Here is a 16,398-nt window from a genome sequence, read left to right on the forward strand (position 1 = left end):
TCAAATCCCAAAGGAAAACTTGAAACAACTGCCACAACTGTTTTGCAATTTGTATAAATTTTGAGGTGTGTGCCTAGAATTCAGTATTAATGAGATCACCAAGCCTTATAGGTTTCTTACAAAACTAAATTAAACCTCTATTAATAGAATAAATGATTTTAAATACATACAAAGAACTACAAACTACTACTATGATAACTTCTAAATCCCCTAGTTAATATAACTCCCAGTTACACTTTTGTTAAGGCAACAGTAAGACACATAAATTTTAAAAGACCCAGGCAAAGAAACAATCCAATTCAAAGTCAGTTTCTTTAACTTCAGTTCTTTGTAGACAGCAGATTGAGGCTTAGATGCTGAAGGCTTTTCACACTTGTTTGGATCTTAGAATGCCCGTCCTTGCACACAGCCTTCTCTCCTTTATCCATATTTTCCCTTTGAATGCAAATTCCCATTGTTTCACTATGTCTTTGGACTTTACCTTTCTAATAATAAAAATCTCCCTTAGTACCAATTGCATGAGTAGTCCTTGGGAAAAATAAACAGACTGTTTCTGAACTTCACCTGGCTAGGTGACACATTTCACCCCCTCCTTTGAAATCAATCTAGTCTGGTTTATTTAAAAACGCAAGTGTTCCCTTTACACCTTTGTCTACCTACCTAACATTCCAAACCTAACATATCTTCTAATACATCAGAACCCTCAGACCAACTGCTTTTAATTCAATTAAGTCACTCTCACACACACACACACATACACATACACAAAGATATAGACCCATAAACACAGACCCCAAATTTACTCCACTTTACAATAAACTCCAAAAACATTATGAGAATTATTAAATCTTCCTGACATTAGGTAAACATCTAGGTCAGATTTGCATGGCTGACAGAAGAGGGTAGAGATCTTAAAGCTCTCCCCTTAGCTGAGACAAGACAGAATCTACGCCTTATGCTTTGATTGAGAATAAGCTTAGTATGTTCTTTGTTTGAATGTCCTGCATTTATCTTTAAATGGGTGTGTATCTTTCATTTACTTCTAGGTGGGTTAGTTTAATTTGAATTTATATTTTGGATGGAATAGTTTATTTTGCTTACTTTACACTTTGTAATATTGCAACCATTACTATAATGTAATTTAAGGTTTAAGCTTATAATAAAATATTATTAAGTAACCATTATAAAAAGTTGTAGACTCATTTTGTACACCTCGGGGTCCTAATTTCTCTTTAATTCCTCAATGAGGAATTCTATGTCCTGAGTGAGGTTAACTTAGAAGCATTGTTTCTGCTACAATATACCTAGTAAATATATTTTATTCTGTGCTATCTCTGTTTAGTCTAACTATTACTGGGAGGGAGGACATTTTTTAAGACCAAATCTATAGCTAGTAGAGCTGACTATGCCGTTATAATGATTTCAAATCTCTCCCAGTCAAGGATTAAGACTGACAATAAGTTCGATTGAATAAATTTACCTTGTTGGAGGGTAAAGATAGTAGGTCCTGAACAAAATTATTTGGCTCTTTGCCAGCAATGCTTGCTTTTTAGTACTAAGTTAATCTTATCACATATCCAAACCTATTCTATAATTTAAACAAACTGTGAAACAAATGCCATTATAATATCACAATATCTTTACAGTGCAAAAGGAGGCCATTTGGCCCATTGAGTCTGCACTGGCTGTCTGAAAGGGCATCCCACCTAGTCCCACTCCCCTGTTGGTATTCCTCTTGCTGCCGGAGCGCAACAATTAATTATATCGGGCAAGTTGTGCATCATTCAGATGCAGACCAGATAAACAGTCGTTAATGGAAGTAGATTGAAAATTTCTACAATAACAGGGAATTAGTGTCAGTGTGGGATTATCAAAATTGCCAAGTTGTATAAGAGCGTTCAAACTGAATATCAATTACTGTCATGTGATTACAGTATTGAATTAATCCTGTAAGATTACCTCCACATGCTGTATCTAAACATCACAGAATATTGCAGTTGCTTCCAAACTGGTTTTACCGGAGTTTGCCTTCACTATGGCAAAATTCCAACTCGCAGCTGTAAATTATTCCAGTTGTACTGAGTGTTATATATTCTGTCGACGAAGCACCCTTGCCCCACTAATGGGATATTTGAATTTGGAGTGTGCAAAATGGCCTCAGCAGTTCGCTGGCAATGCGAAGCATTCAATTGTGCCTCCTCGCAGTTGACATTGGGTATGGTAGCTGTAAACCTGAAATGACAATGTTTTATGTAAGCACTGGCAATCAGAACCAGCAGCACCAGAATCAGGTATGGATGACATGTCATTTCTATCCGGCATTTGAGTTACTTCATGCAAGTTGGCTTCATGCAAAATTTCTTCTAAAAGGAGGGACTAGCGGAACAGTCAGTCCAATCCCACTGATGGCTGTTTGTCCATTCATTAATCATGTACAAAGGGAGTGACAGGGAGGCTGCCAGTAGTAATGAGAACACAATTAATGCCACTTTGCTTGCACAAAAATGTTATTCCCCAGTCACTGTTTTCTTCAGGAACAGGGCCCAGTGGTCATGCCCGTGCATTGATGCGATTAGAGCCCTCAAATAAAGAGCTGGAGTCAATGTGAAGGTGCATGTAGAAAGCTTCAATTAAAATGACAGCATTGTTGCTTTAGGGTTAGGAGACTGCAAGAATCATTTACCATTGGTATTTCACTGTATGAATCCTGATGTCAAGCATGATGCGCGTCAAGCATAGAAAGTGAAATACGTATGTGTAATCTACTTAAATAGAATGGCTTATCCTCCTGGGTCTGTAGCACAATGCTGGAATTATAATATGAAAGGCTGTCAGTCTTCAAATCCTTCACATTTCTATAAACAGTCCCTAAATCTGAACGGTCTCCATTCTTCTTTGGAGCTTTGGGCCCTGCAGCCATGTCAGCTCCTTTGTTCCTGAACACCACACACCTGGAATTCAGGCAGCGCTTGGTCACGCGAGACTATCATTCGCAAGTCAAATCAGGACTGCAGTATAGCGCGGCACTGAAATTCAGATGAGCAAAGGGATTCACACCAAGCTTTCCCTGCAGTAACATTTCTTGTTTCCGTTGTGGCCAGTCAATGTGTGCTCTCCCCTCATCGCTGGGTGCTTTCTATTCCTAGCACAGTAAATGGTGCGGTGGGCTTATTAGCTCTCCCCATAAATCATAGAAATGTCTACATTTCCTATCCAACTGCTGTGGACAAGAAAATATTCCCCGTCTCGAAACGGCCAAAAGCAGCTGCAAATTCCAAAGCAAACTGGCGGAGTTTCCTAGCATTTGAGGACGGGAGAAGGTTTTCAGCGTTAAAAATCTCATTTTGCTTCCGGTAAATACTTTGGGTGCAATAGGCTAAAAGGACATGTCTAGTGTCCACAGCTCGAGAAGCACCCAGGAGCATATTTTAAACGTACAACTGTTGTGCTTACCTTTGTCTTCAGTTGAAAAGGTGAGCAATTAGACTAGGTTAGATGATACTGCCGTTCCTGGAAAATTTATTTGCATTTATATTATTTGGAGATAATTTTAATTACTTCAATTTTTCTTCTATTTGCTATTGATTTATGCTCATTAGCCCTATCGTAAGCAATGAAGCATATTCTCCATTTTGCCTGTATAGCATTAGCATCAAGTCAAACCGACCTCTTTGTTAAGCTTTTGGTCAACTGTCCAAAAGCTCCTCATGTGGCTCAGTATCAAATTTTGTTTGCTAGCGCTCATACTTTGGGCTATTTTCTATATTAAAGGCACCCTCTAATTGCTGGTGTTGGGTGCAGGGCACAGCTTCCTCCATGCTGCTTCAAAATACTCAAATGTTTTTGAGGAAAACTATAAAGGGACGCTATGGAGAGACGGGTTCAATGCCTTCTTAAAAAAATCAGATGCCCTCATGTATGGCAAAAAAACAGCTTGTCTTTAATTCCAGAAACCTGTTAGCATCTCCTAACTCTCAAAAACTCTGGAGGTTCCTCCTTCCCCTCCAAGGACCTTCACCTGAGGAGCTGTGATACTTTCATCTTCACCAATGGTCAAGCTCCAAGCAATTCTACTCTCCGACTGTGTGTCACAGTTACCAGTTGAATATAATATTAGTCTTTTCTTTATTGTCATTCTGCCATCAACTATACCACAGTGGGGGTTTTGAAACATCTTTAATAATCTGGACAATTTCTACTCCTGCACCACAAGCAGCCATTCTCTGTGGGGGCACTTCTCCGGATGAATGTATGGCGATGGTGTTATTGTTGCTGGACTAGTAATCCAGAGATCCAGGGTAATGTTCCGGGGACCTGGGTTCGAACCAGACGGCAAATAGTGGAATTTGAATTCAATAAAAATCTGGAATTAAAAGTCTAATGATGACCATTGAACCATTGTCAATCTTATAAAAACCCACCTGGTTCACTAATGTCGTCCTTATCTGGTCTGGCCTACATGTGACTCCAGACCCACAGCAATGTGGTTGCCTCTGCAATGGCCTAGCAAGCTACTCAGTTGTAACAAACCGCTACAAAGTCACAAAAAGAAATGAAACCGGGCGGACCACCCGGCATCGACCTAGGCACCAGAAACAACAATGGCAAACCCAGCCCTGTAAAGTCCTCCTTACTAACATCTGGGAGCTTGTGCCAAAAGTGGGAGAGCTGCCTCACAGACTAGTGAAGCAACAGCCTGTCATAGTCATCCTCATGGAATCAAACCTTACAGATAATGTCCTAGACACCACCATCACCATCCCTGGGTATGTCCTGCCTCACCATCGTGTTGTGTGGCACTACCACCGTGCTAAACGGGATAGATTTTGAACAGATCTAGCAACTCAAGACTGGGCAACTATGAGGCGCTGTGGGCCATCAGCAGCAGCAGAAATGTACTCGAACATAATCTGTGTAACCTCATCGCCCGGCATATCCCCCACTCTACCATTACCATCATGCCAGGGGATCAACCCTGGTTCAATGAAGAGTGCAGGAGGACATGCCAGGAGCAGCACCAGGCATACTTAAAAATGAGGGGTCAACCTGGTGAAGCTATAAAACAGGACTACCTACATGCAAAACAGCATAAGCAGCAAATTATAGACAGAGCTAAGCGATCCCACAACCAACGGATCAGATCTAAGCTCTGCAGTCCTGCTACATCCAGTCGTGAATGGTTGTGGACAATTAAACAACTCACTGGAGGAGGAGGCTACACAAATATCCCCACCCTCAATGATGGGGGAGCCCAGCAAGCAGTACAAAAGATAAGGCTGAAGCATTCGCAACAATTTTCAGCCAGAAGTCCTGAGTGAATGATCCATCTCAGCCTCTTCTGGTGGTCCCCAGCATCACAGATGCCAGTCTCCAGCCAATTCGATTCACTCCACGTGATATCAAGGCTGAAGGCACTGGATACTGCAAAGATTATGGGCCCTGACAATATTCCGGCAATAGCACTGAAGACTTGTGCTCCAGAAGTTGTCATGCCCATATCCAAGCTGATTCTAAAATCAGGACAAATCCCACCCGGCCAGTTACCTACCACCCCATCAGTCTACTCTCGATCACCAGTAAAGTAATGGACGGAGTCATCAACAGTGCTATCAAGTGGCACTTGCTTAGCAATAACCTGCTCACTGACGCCCAGTTTGGGTCCACCAGGGCCACTCAGCTCCTGACATCATTACAGCCTTGGTTCAAACATGGACAAAAGAGCTGAACTCCCGAGGTGAGGTGAGAGTAACTGCCCTTGACATCAAACCAGCACTTGACCAAGTGTGGCACCAAGGAGCCCTAGCAAAACTGGAGGCAATGGGAATCAGGGGGAAAGCTCTCCACTGGTTGGAGTCATACCTAGCACAAAGGAATGGCTGTGGTTGGTGGAGGTCAGTCATCTCAGCTCCAGGACATCACTGCAGGAGATCCTCAGGGTAATGTCCTCAGCCCAACCATCTTTAGCTGCTTCATCAATGACCTTCCTTCCTTCATAAGGTCAGAAGTGGGGATGTTCGCTGATGATTGCACAATGTTCAACACCATTCGTGACTCCTCAGGTACTGAAGCAGTTCATGTATAAATGCAGCAAGACTTGGACAATATCCAGGCTTGGGCTGACAAGTGGCAAGTAATATTCGCACCACACAAGTGTCAGTCAATGACCATCTCCAACAAGAGAGGATCCAACCATCGTCCCTTGATTCAATGACATTACCATTGCTGAATCCCCCACTATCAACATCCTTGGGATTAACATTGACCAGAAACTGAACTGGACTATCCATATGAATACTGTGGCTACAAGAGCAGGTCAGAGACTAGGAATCCTGAGACGAGTAACTCACCTCCTGACCCCCCAAATCCTGTCCACCATCTACAAGGCACAAGTCAGGAGTGTAATGGAATACTCCCCACTTGCCTGGGTGACTGCAGCTCCCACAATACTCAAGAAGCTTGACACCATCCAGGACAAAGCAGCCCGCTTGATTGGCACCATATCCACAAACATTCACTCCCTCCACCACCGACACACAGTAGCAGCAGTATGTACTGTCTACAAGATGCATTGCAGGAATTCACCAAGGCACCTTCGACAGCACCTTCCAAACACATGACCTCTACCATCTAGAAGGACAAGGGCAGCAGGTAGGTAGGAACACCGCCACCTGGAGGTTCCCTTCCAAGTCACTCACCACCCTGACTTGGAAATATATCGCCGTTCCTTCCCTGTCGCTGGGTCAAAATCCTGGAACTCCCTCCCTAACAGCACTGTGGGTGTACCTACGCCACATGGACTACAGCAGTTCAAGAAGGCAGCTCACCACCACCTTCTCAAGGGCAATTAGGGATGGGCAATAAATGCTGGCCCAGCCAGCGAAGCCCACATCCCATGAATGAACAAAATAAAACCCCTCATTAACCAGCAGGCCCACCCGCTGGTTAAAACAGGGCTTTCTCACTCAATGTTGTCTGTTTTTCCAGACTATATTGCCAGCAGAAGCAATGCTGAACTCACTTTCAAAGATCAAGTGGACTGTTTCTGGGCTATTAACATAATTCATTAGCAGCACTGGAACTTTGGTTTGATTGCCCGGCTAAAAGTGAAACATTTCACGATACCAATTTGAGGGTAAGTGTGCGCATTTCCAGCAAAATTAATCAGCAAAAGAAGGCTACCGTCTACCAAAGGGCACATCCAGCCTTTGACTTATTATTCAGGAAAAGAAGGACAACTATTTAGATCATTTGTTTAAGTGCACATTTAAATGTTAATGAGTGGCCTAGTAGGCTACCATAGTGCCAATCTTTTTTTTTAATAAAGAAAATGATCAATATTAAAAGGTTTCCATTAAGCAGCAGCTCCTGGTATAAGGCATAAAGAAATAATGATATTTGTTAAGAGTATGGATCCCATTAATCACTGCCTCATTAAGTATATTGCATCTTGCAACATACTTAGAGCATGCTGCTGGATAGTTTGGATGCGATTTCTAATTCCTACTTTGATCATTTTGTCTGTTAGAAGCAAACTATAACAAGTTATAGTTTCTCTAATGTAGGGCTACTTAAGTGTATTTTGGTCAGATCAATCACTGCTAAATGCGAAGGTGTCACTTGGTGCTTCTGCTTCAATCACACAAAAAAAAAAGATCAAACCAACCACATCAAATAATTTGCCTCTTAAAAGCAGGAAGTCACATTTGATCCATATCTCATGTTCTGTCACAAACCACATGACTTGATCAGCAGGCAATGAACGTGTTACGGGGAAACTGAAACCCATTTAATCAACAAAAAATGCATATTTCAAAATTTTGCTTCTGAGAACCCCAGTCTGATTCTATTGTGTGCAGAGATTCAGCCTGTCACACTGCACACTCCACTGCCACCAGGGACTTTCATACCTTTGCCTTCCCGTCACGCATTCTTGGGTAGCGTATCCCTGTGGACTCCTCGCTCCTTTGTCTGTGCTACCTGTCTTTCGGCAGAGCTGTGCTTCGTAAACAGAATATATATTTATGGTGCACAATTCACAGTAAAAACAAAGTGTTGACTTTTCTGTGGTATGAATCATCTTCACAGACAGGGAAATAATTTACTCCCATCAATTCTTTAAAAAAAAATGTCAATAGATGAAAATTTGGCTTCAGTTCCACCTAACAGTTCTGTCGTCATTGAATGTAAGACCACGGGTCAACACTAACTGTAGGCATCCATCATAAATGCTAATTGAAAGCATTGTAGAAAGAAGCGATATGTATATTTAATGCTCCAGACTTGCGGTGATGAGCAATAGGATTCAGCAACTATTTCATTAATATGTAAAGCACCTGAACATTTCTTAACTCATCTGCAAAGTGTTTGCTTCCTAGCCTTTTCCTCCTGTCAGTTTGCATTACTTTCATATTGCTTTCAGTTCTGAATAAATCTAGTTTGTTAAAATTGTAAAACAAATCTGCTGCACATTCCCTGCATGTTCCAGCAGCACCTGGAAAAGGTTTGTTAATGTTTTCAGAATGGCATTTTCACCAAGCTGTCCCTGATGGGGAGAGATGGTGGTGTAGTTGTAATGTCACTGGGCTAGTTATCCAGCAGCCCAGGCTAATCCTTCGGGGGAGGGGGCAAGGGTTCAATTCCTGCTACAGCAGCCAAAATCTGGAATTGAACACTAGTCTCAGTAATGGTGAACATGAAACTCTCATTGATTGCTGTAAAAGCCCATCTGGTTCACTAATATCCTCCCCTTTCGGGAAGGAAAACTGCTGCCCTTACCTGGTCTGGCCTACATGTGTGGCTCTAGACCCACAGCAATGTGGTCGGCTCTGAAATAGCCTAGCAAGTGACTCAGTTTGAGGGCAATTAGTGATAGGTAACAAATGCTGGCCTTGCCAGTGACACCCACATCCCATGAAAAAAAAAATCAATAGCTCTAAATATTTCAGATTCCGATTAACCTGGCGTGTATTCCTAGCGTTTTCTGTTTTTAGTTCTAATTTCCCAGCACTAAGTTGTTCTTTTCACTCCTGGCCAAGAACTGACTGCAAATCTTGCCCATCTAATAGAACATATTTAAGTTTGCGACACGTAATGCAAAGCCTTGCCTGAGGTTCAATTCATCCTTATCTCTTAATAAGCATAAGATGCTCCTCGCTAACGAGCTGTTGCGGCCTTAAGCTCCATTTACATGAGGAAGTGCACTGATGTTTCAATCAATGCCATTAACTCACTCCATTACAGTTTCCTGCCTGTTAAAAGAGCAAGCACTTGAGAGAAGAAAACGCAGTTACTCAATTACGGATGCATGATGCACCATATACACTTCACCTGCTTTGTAAAGAAAGGCTATTTGCACTTTTAGACACAGGCAGAGCAAAACTTTTGTTAGTCCTGTGTAAAAACTGGAGTTTATGTACTCTTGACAGTGGGGATAGAGCAAGTGTTTAATCTCACTGAATCCAGTCATCGTCACCAGCCCCTCAAAGCGAGGATGGTCCAATATACAGGATGCACTTGATGCTCGCTTACTGTTGTATTCAAGTTGTAGAAAAATATTTTCCAGTCTACTCCAGTCTACCTCATGCCTCAGTGCCTGACTGCTATAATTTTTGTAGGTTTGGAGGCTAATTACACTGTCCATACTGGTCATGACAAGAAACTAAATGAAGCTATGACTGGAGTCATTTGGCCATTCTCATGCTACTGTCTGTGAAGGGACAATAGAAGTCACTGCCAATAGGGGCAAATGGTGGTGGTAGTGGTTTAGACTCTAGCTAAATAATCCAGAAGCCCAGGCTAATGCTCTGTGGTCAAGGGTTTAAATCCCAGGACAGCCGTTTGTGGAATTTAAATTCCATTAATAACAACTCTGGATTTGAAAGCTAGTCCCAGTGATGATGACCGTGGAGGTATCATTGATTATTGCAAAGACTTACTTGGTTCATTAATGTCCTTTAGGGAAGGAAATCTGCCATCCTTACCTGGTGTGGCCTACATGTGACTCCAGACCCACAGCAATGTGGCTGACTCTTAACTGCCCCTCTGAAATGGCCTAGCAAGTCACTCAGCTCAGGGGAAATTAAGGATTGGCAACATAGGCTGACCTTGGCAGCGATGCCCATATCCCATGAAAGAATAAATTAAAAATAAATAAATTTGACAATCTTCTATTTTATCCAGTTTTGTTGTGGGCACAGAACTACTTGATGACCAATTGAGCTGTGGTGGCACTTTGAATTGGTTGATCGGTCTGCCAGTTTAACTCTCAATTTAAGCACCAATATGACTGACATCCATGGGTACAGCTACCAGAGAAGCATTCCCCATAGGACCAGACCCCAACACAAAGTTGTTGCTTTCAGGAGGAAAGAAGAAAAGGAAGAAGAACAACAACTTGCATTTATATAGCACCTTTAATGTAACAAAATAACTCAAGGCACTTCACAGGAGCGATATAGAGCAAAATTTGACACTGAGTTACTTAAGGTGATATCAGGACAAATGGCAAAAAGCTTTGTCAGAGAGGTAGGTTTTATTGAGTGGCTTAAAGGTGAAAAGCGATATAGAGCAGCAGAGAGGTGTAGGAAAGGAATTCCAGAGTATGGGGTCTTGGCAGCTTAAGGTGCAGCCACCATTGATGGAGGGATTAAAATTGTGGATGCTCAAGATGCCAGAATTAGAGAGGCACTGATATCTCGAAGAGTTGTGGGGCTGGAGGAGATTACAGAGATAGGGTGGGGTGAGGTCATGGAGGGATTTGAAAAAGAGGATGAGAATGTTAAAATTGAGGTGTTCCTTGATTGGGAGCACAGGGATGGTGGGTGAATGGGAATTAGTGCCAGTAACGACATGGGCAGCAAAGCTTTGGATGTCCTCAAGCTTACAGAATGCAGAATGTGGGAGGCTGGCAAAGAGTGCGTTGGAATAGTAAAGGAAGAATAATATAGGGAAAATTGGAGGGGGAGAAAGAACCAAAAAGCTTTGGCCTTTGAACTCAGCATTTAACTGGTCTTAATGGATATGTGCTTTCAGAATGTATTGCCAAATGGATGCGTGCTCTGACAGTGACCAAAAGAAATCACCCACTTCTCTTTGTAAGTACAGCACTGCAAATGCATTAAGAGTACCAATGTGAACAAAGGGGTTATTTTATACAATGACTAGTAGTCAAGACAGGACTGCAAAGGGATAATCGATTTTAGACGGTACAAAGAAGCATGCTGAACTTAAGCAAAATTTGCTGATGATACAATACTTGGAGGTGGGGAGGAGGGTTATATACCACTCAACTGCAACAGGACATAAAAGCAAAATACTGCGGATGCTGGAAATCTAGAACAAAAACTCAGCAGGTCTAACAGCATCTGCGGAGAGGGATACAGTTGACGTTTCGAGTCCATATGACCCTTCATCAGAACTAAGACATATAGAAATGAGATGAAATATAAGCTGGTAGAGGGGGGTGGGTGGGACAGGTAGAGCTCGATAGGGGGCCAGTGATAGGTGGAGGCCAAGAAGAGACTGCCAAAGATGTCATAGACAAAAGAACAAAGGGCTGTTGACAGTGGTGATATTATCTAAAGGGTGTGCTAATGGGGACATTAAGGGAAGCAAGCTAGTGGGAGATGGCCCTGGTGCGGGTGGGGTGGGGGGAAGGGATTGAAATGGGCTAAAAGGTGGAGATGAAACAATAGATCGAAATAAATTTAAAAATAGGAGGGAAAAGAAAAAAATATAGTTGTAAAAAAAATGATAAATTATTGGAAAAAGGGGGATCGGAAAGGGGGCGGGGATGGAGGAGAGAGTTCATGATCTAAAATTGTTGAACTCAATATTCAGCCCGGAAGGCTGTAAAGTGCCTAATTGGAAGATGAGGTGCTGTTCCTTCAGTTTGTGTTGAACTTCACTGGAACATTGCAGCAGGCCAAGGACGGACATGTGGGCATGAGAGCAGGGTGGAGTGTTGAAATGGCAAGCGACAGGGAGGTCTGGGTCATGCTTGCGGACAGACTGAAGGTGTTCCGCAAAGCAGTCACCCAGTCTGCGTTTGGTCTCCCCAGTGTAGAGGAGACTGCATTGGGAGCAGTGAATGCAGTAGACTAAATTGAGGGAAGTGCAAGTGAAATGCTGCTTCACTTGAAAGGAGTGTTTGGGCTTTTGGATGGTGAGGAGGGAGGAAGTAAAGGGGCAGGTGTTGCACCTTCTGCAGTTGCATGGGAAGGTGCCATGGGAGGGGGTTGAGGAGTAGGGAGTGATGGAGGAGTGGGCCAGGGTGTACCGGAGGGAACGATCCCTGCGGAATGCCACCAGGGGTGTGAAGGGAAGATGTGTTTGGTGGTGGCATCATGCTGGAAATGGCGGAAATGGCAGTGGATGATCCTTTGAATGCGGAGGCTAGTGGGGTGATAAGTGAGGACAAGGGGGACCCTATCATGGCTCTGGGAGGGAGAGGAAGGTGTGAGGGTGGATGCGCAGGAGATGGACTATCCTCCATCTGGCTGAACTTGTTCTCTCACTGAACAATTTCTCCTTAAACTCATCTCACTTCCTCCAAATAAAAGGTGTGGCTATGGGTACCCGCATGGGCCCCAGTTATGCCAGTCTCTTTATGGGGTATGTGGAACATTCCTCGTTCCAGTCCTACTCATGGCCCCCCCCAACAACCCTTTCTCCGGTACATCGATGATTACTTTGGTGCTGCTTCATGCTCTCGTCTGGATCTGGAAAAATTTATTAATTTTGCTTCTAATTTCCACCCCTCCATCATTTTCACATGGTCCATCACTGACACTTCCCTTCCCTTCCTTGACCTCTCATTCTCAATTTCTGGTGATAGACTGTCCATCAATATTCATTACAAGCTTACCGACTCCCACAGCTACCTCGACTACAGCTCTTCACACCCTGCTTCCTGTAAGGACTCCATCCCATTCCCTCAGTTCCTTCACCTCCATTGCATCGGTTCTGATGATGCCACTTTCCAAAACAGTTCCTCTGACATGTCTTCCTTCTTCCTTAACCGAGGTTTTCTACCCACGGTGGTTGACAGGGCCCCCAACGGTGTCCGGCCCATCTCCTCCATCCCCACCCTCTTTCCGATCCCCCTTTTTCCAATAATTTATCATTTTTTACAACTATATTTTTTTCTTTTCCCTCCTATTTTTAAATTTATTTCGATCTATTGTTTCATCTCCACCTTTTAGCCCATTTCGATCCCTTTCCCCCGCCCCACCCTCATGAGGGCCATCTGCCACTAGCTTGCTTCCCTTAATGTCCCCATTAGCACATCCTTTAGATAATATCACCACTGTCAACACCCCTTTGTCCTTTTGTCTATGACATCTTTGGCAGTCTCTTCTTGGCCTCCACCTATCACTGGCCCCCTATCGAGCTCTCCTGTCCCACCCCCTTCTACCAGCTTATATTTCATCTCATTTCTATATGTCTTAGTTCTGATGAAGGGTCATATGGACTCGAAATGTCAACTGTATCCCTCTCTGCAGATGCTGTCAGACCTGCTGAGTTTTTCCAGGTATTTTTATTTATGCAACAGGACATAGATTGGCCAGCAGAATGGGCAGATAATTGGCAGATGGAATTTAACACAAAGAAGTGTGAGGTGATTCATTTTGGCAGAAGTGATAGAGAGAGGCAAATATACTTAATGGCATAGTTCTAAAGAGTGTGCAGTGACAGAGAGGCCTGGGGGCTCTTGTTCAGAGATCTTTGTAGTCTCCAGGACGTATTGGGAGAGTAATTAGCAAGCCAAATAAGATCTTGGGTTTCATAAATAGGGGTATTGAGTACAAAAGCAGGGAAATTTGCAACCACATTTTAGGATGGATGCGAAGGTCCTCAAGAAAGTACGAAGGAGATATACCAGAATGATTCCAGGGATGAGGGAGTTTAGCTATAGGCTGGAGAAGCTGGGGTTGTTCTCCTAGGAGCAAAGGAGGTTGAGGGGAGATTTGATAGAGGTGTACAAGATTATGACCGGTTTAGATAAGGTAGTCAACGTAAAGCTGTTCCCATTCGATGATGGTGCAAGGTCTGGGGAACACAGGTTTAAGGTTTTGGGCAAAAGATGCAGGGGGGATGTGAGGAAGAACTCTTACACAATGAACTGAAACTTGCAGCCTGGTGGTGGAAGCAGAGATGATTAATGATTTCAAAAGGATAGGCACTTGAGGGAAATAAAATTGCAGAACATGGGGATGAAGTGAGGGAATTGGGCCTGACTGGAGTGCTGCATAGAGAGCCAGCAGCGACTCAGTGGGCTGAATAGTCTTCTACTGTTGTCTTCCTTTCGGGGAGCACTAAAGCGATGCAACTTCACAAACTGTGTCGAACGGCTTAACAGGGAGTGAAGTAACCTGTTGAGCTCAAAGCTGGCAGTGCTATTAATTGCTTTAATATGCAGATCACACATTTAAAATTCTTAGGAAAAATGTTATTCCAAATTGTATTTTCACTGCCATCTTGAGCATCTCCGCAATTAACACTTGTACTTACTAACTGGAATTATTGCCTTGTAAAGCGTTTAGCTCCTTGCAGGGGAAAAAAAAAAAATCTTGAAAATTCAAATCTCAAGCAAATATTTAAAAGGTGTTTCTCCAGGAATCGCTAATGGGATTGTCCCCACAGAATATAAAGCAAAATGTTGCTTTTGCTGTGGCGTAGCACACATTTAGCACGTTCACCAAAAACACAGGTTACAGACAAACAAAAACGAAAAAAAAAAAAATCCCTCCAGAGCACGGAGGAACATATGTTTGGATTTGCAGCACACCATTTCTGTGACATTAATCATTCTGTGAAAGAAGGAACGATGGCAGCTGCGATGCCAAAGAACAGTTTCCACTATATACCCGCAGTTGCTTCTTTTGACACGAGCGTAAGAATAAGCTGATTACAAGCATAACTTCACTGCAGGCACATTGTAACAATGAGGTATGTTTAGACCGCAGCCCAGTGCTCTAATCAGGGCTCAGTGGCCTGCGTGTGGATGGACTGACTGATACGGTTGAATTGTGTCGTTAGTTTGCACACAGCAACTGCACAGGCATTGTGTACTGCAAAAAGAAACATTGCAAACAAATATAGATTAGGTACTACATATTCATAAGGGGTGTGCAATGAATTTGGTGGCGGATTATCGTGAGGTGAGAGAAATGAAGACTTGCATTTATGTATAACATCTCATGACCTCAGAATGCCCCAAAGTGCTTTCTACCAATAAATTATTTCTGAAGTTGAAGGCATTGTTGTAATGTAAAAAATGAGGCAGCCAATTTGCACATAGCAAGCTCCGACAAACAGCAATATATTAATGACCAAATTATCTGTTTTTAGTGATATTGGTTGAAGGATAAACATCGGCTCGCACAGAACCAATAACTCCCCTACTCTCCTTCAAAGTAGTGCCATGGAGTCATTTAAATTCAGCAGTGATGAAAGATCGTAAGAGGCAGGGGCCATTATGCCCATTGAGCCTGGTCCATCATTCAGTTAGATCATGGCTGATCTGTTTGTGGCCTTAACACCACTTTCCTGCCTGTGCCCCATTAAGTCCCTTGTTGATCAAAAATCTAACTCAGCTTTGAATATATTCAATGACCCAGCCTCCATTGCTATCCGTGGGAGAAAATCCCAAAGACCCTCTGACAAAAGAAATTCCTCCTCATCTCCATCTTAAATGGGAGGTTCCTTATTTTTAAACTCTGCCCCATAGTTCTAGATTCCCCCATAGGAGGAAACATCCTCCCAGCATCTATCCTGTCAAGCCCCCTCAGAATCTTATATGTTTCAATAATTCTGATTCTTCTAAACTCCAGTGGGCCCAATCTTCCCTCTTAAGACAAGAGACGGCAAATGAGGCCTAGGTTCTTGTGAAGGATAGCACCTTCAACAGTGCAGCACTCCCTCAGTGCTGCACTGGAGTGCTAACCCAGATTAAGTGCTCTGACCTCTAGCATGGGACTTAAACCCACAACCTTCAGACTCAGATGCAATGAACCACAGCAGACAGAACTGAAAGATGTAAGAGATTTAACAGTTTTAAGGACAAAGTGAAGGTCTGCGATCGGGTGGAGAACAGGAGTGCTTCAATAACAAAAAAGATGACAGTGCAATGTATAAGGGACTGGTAATGGGACGAGTAGAGCAGAGAACAAGAGATGGGTCCAGAGGAGCAGCAAATGGTTAAAGCAAAACAGGAGAGGAGGGAGGGGGCAAGTATAGAAAATTTGTGAAAAATAGAGACGGGTTCTTTGGCCCAGAAATGTGACAGAGAACTGTAGGAAGACCCTAGAGTTGAGGAGCTGACCATCAACTGTGTATCAACAGGAGATCCCCACCCCAAACATCAGCCCACTGCTCCTCCATTCTCTGTGGCTATGC

The sequence above is a fragment of the Cetorhinus maximus genome, chromosome 21 (assembly GCF_964194155.1).
Source record: "Cetorhinus maximus chromosome 21, sCetMax3.hap1.1, whole genome shotgun sequence".
Taxonomy (NCBI): Eukaryota; Metazoa; Chordata; class Chondrichthyes; order Lamniformes; family Cetorhinidae; genus Cetorhinus; species Cetorhinus maximus.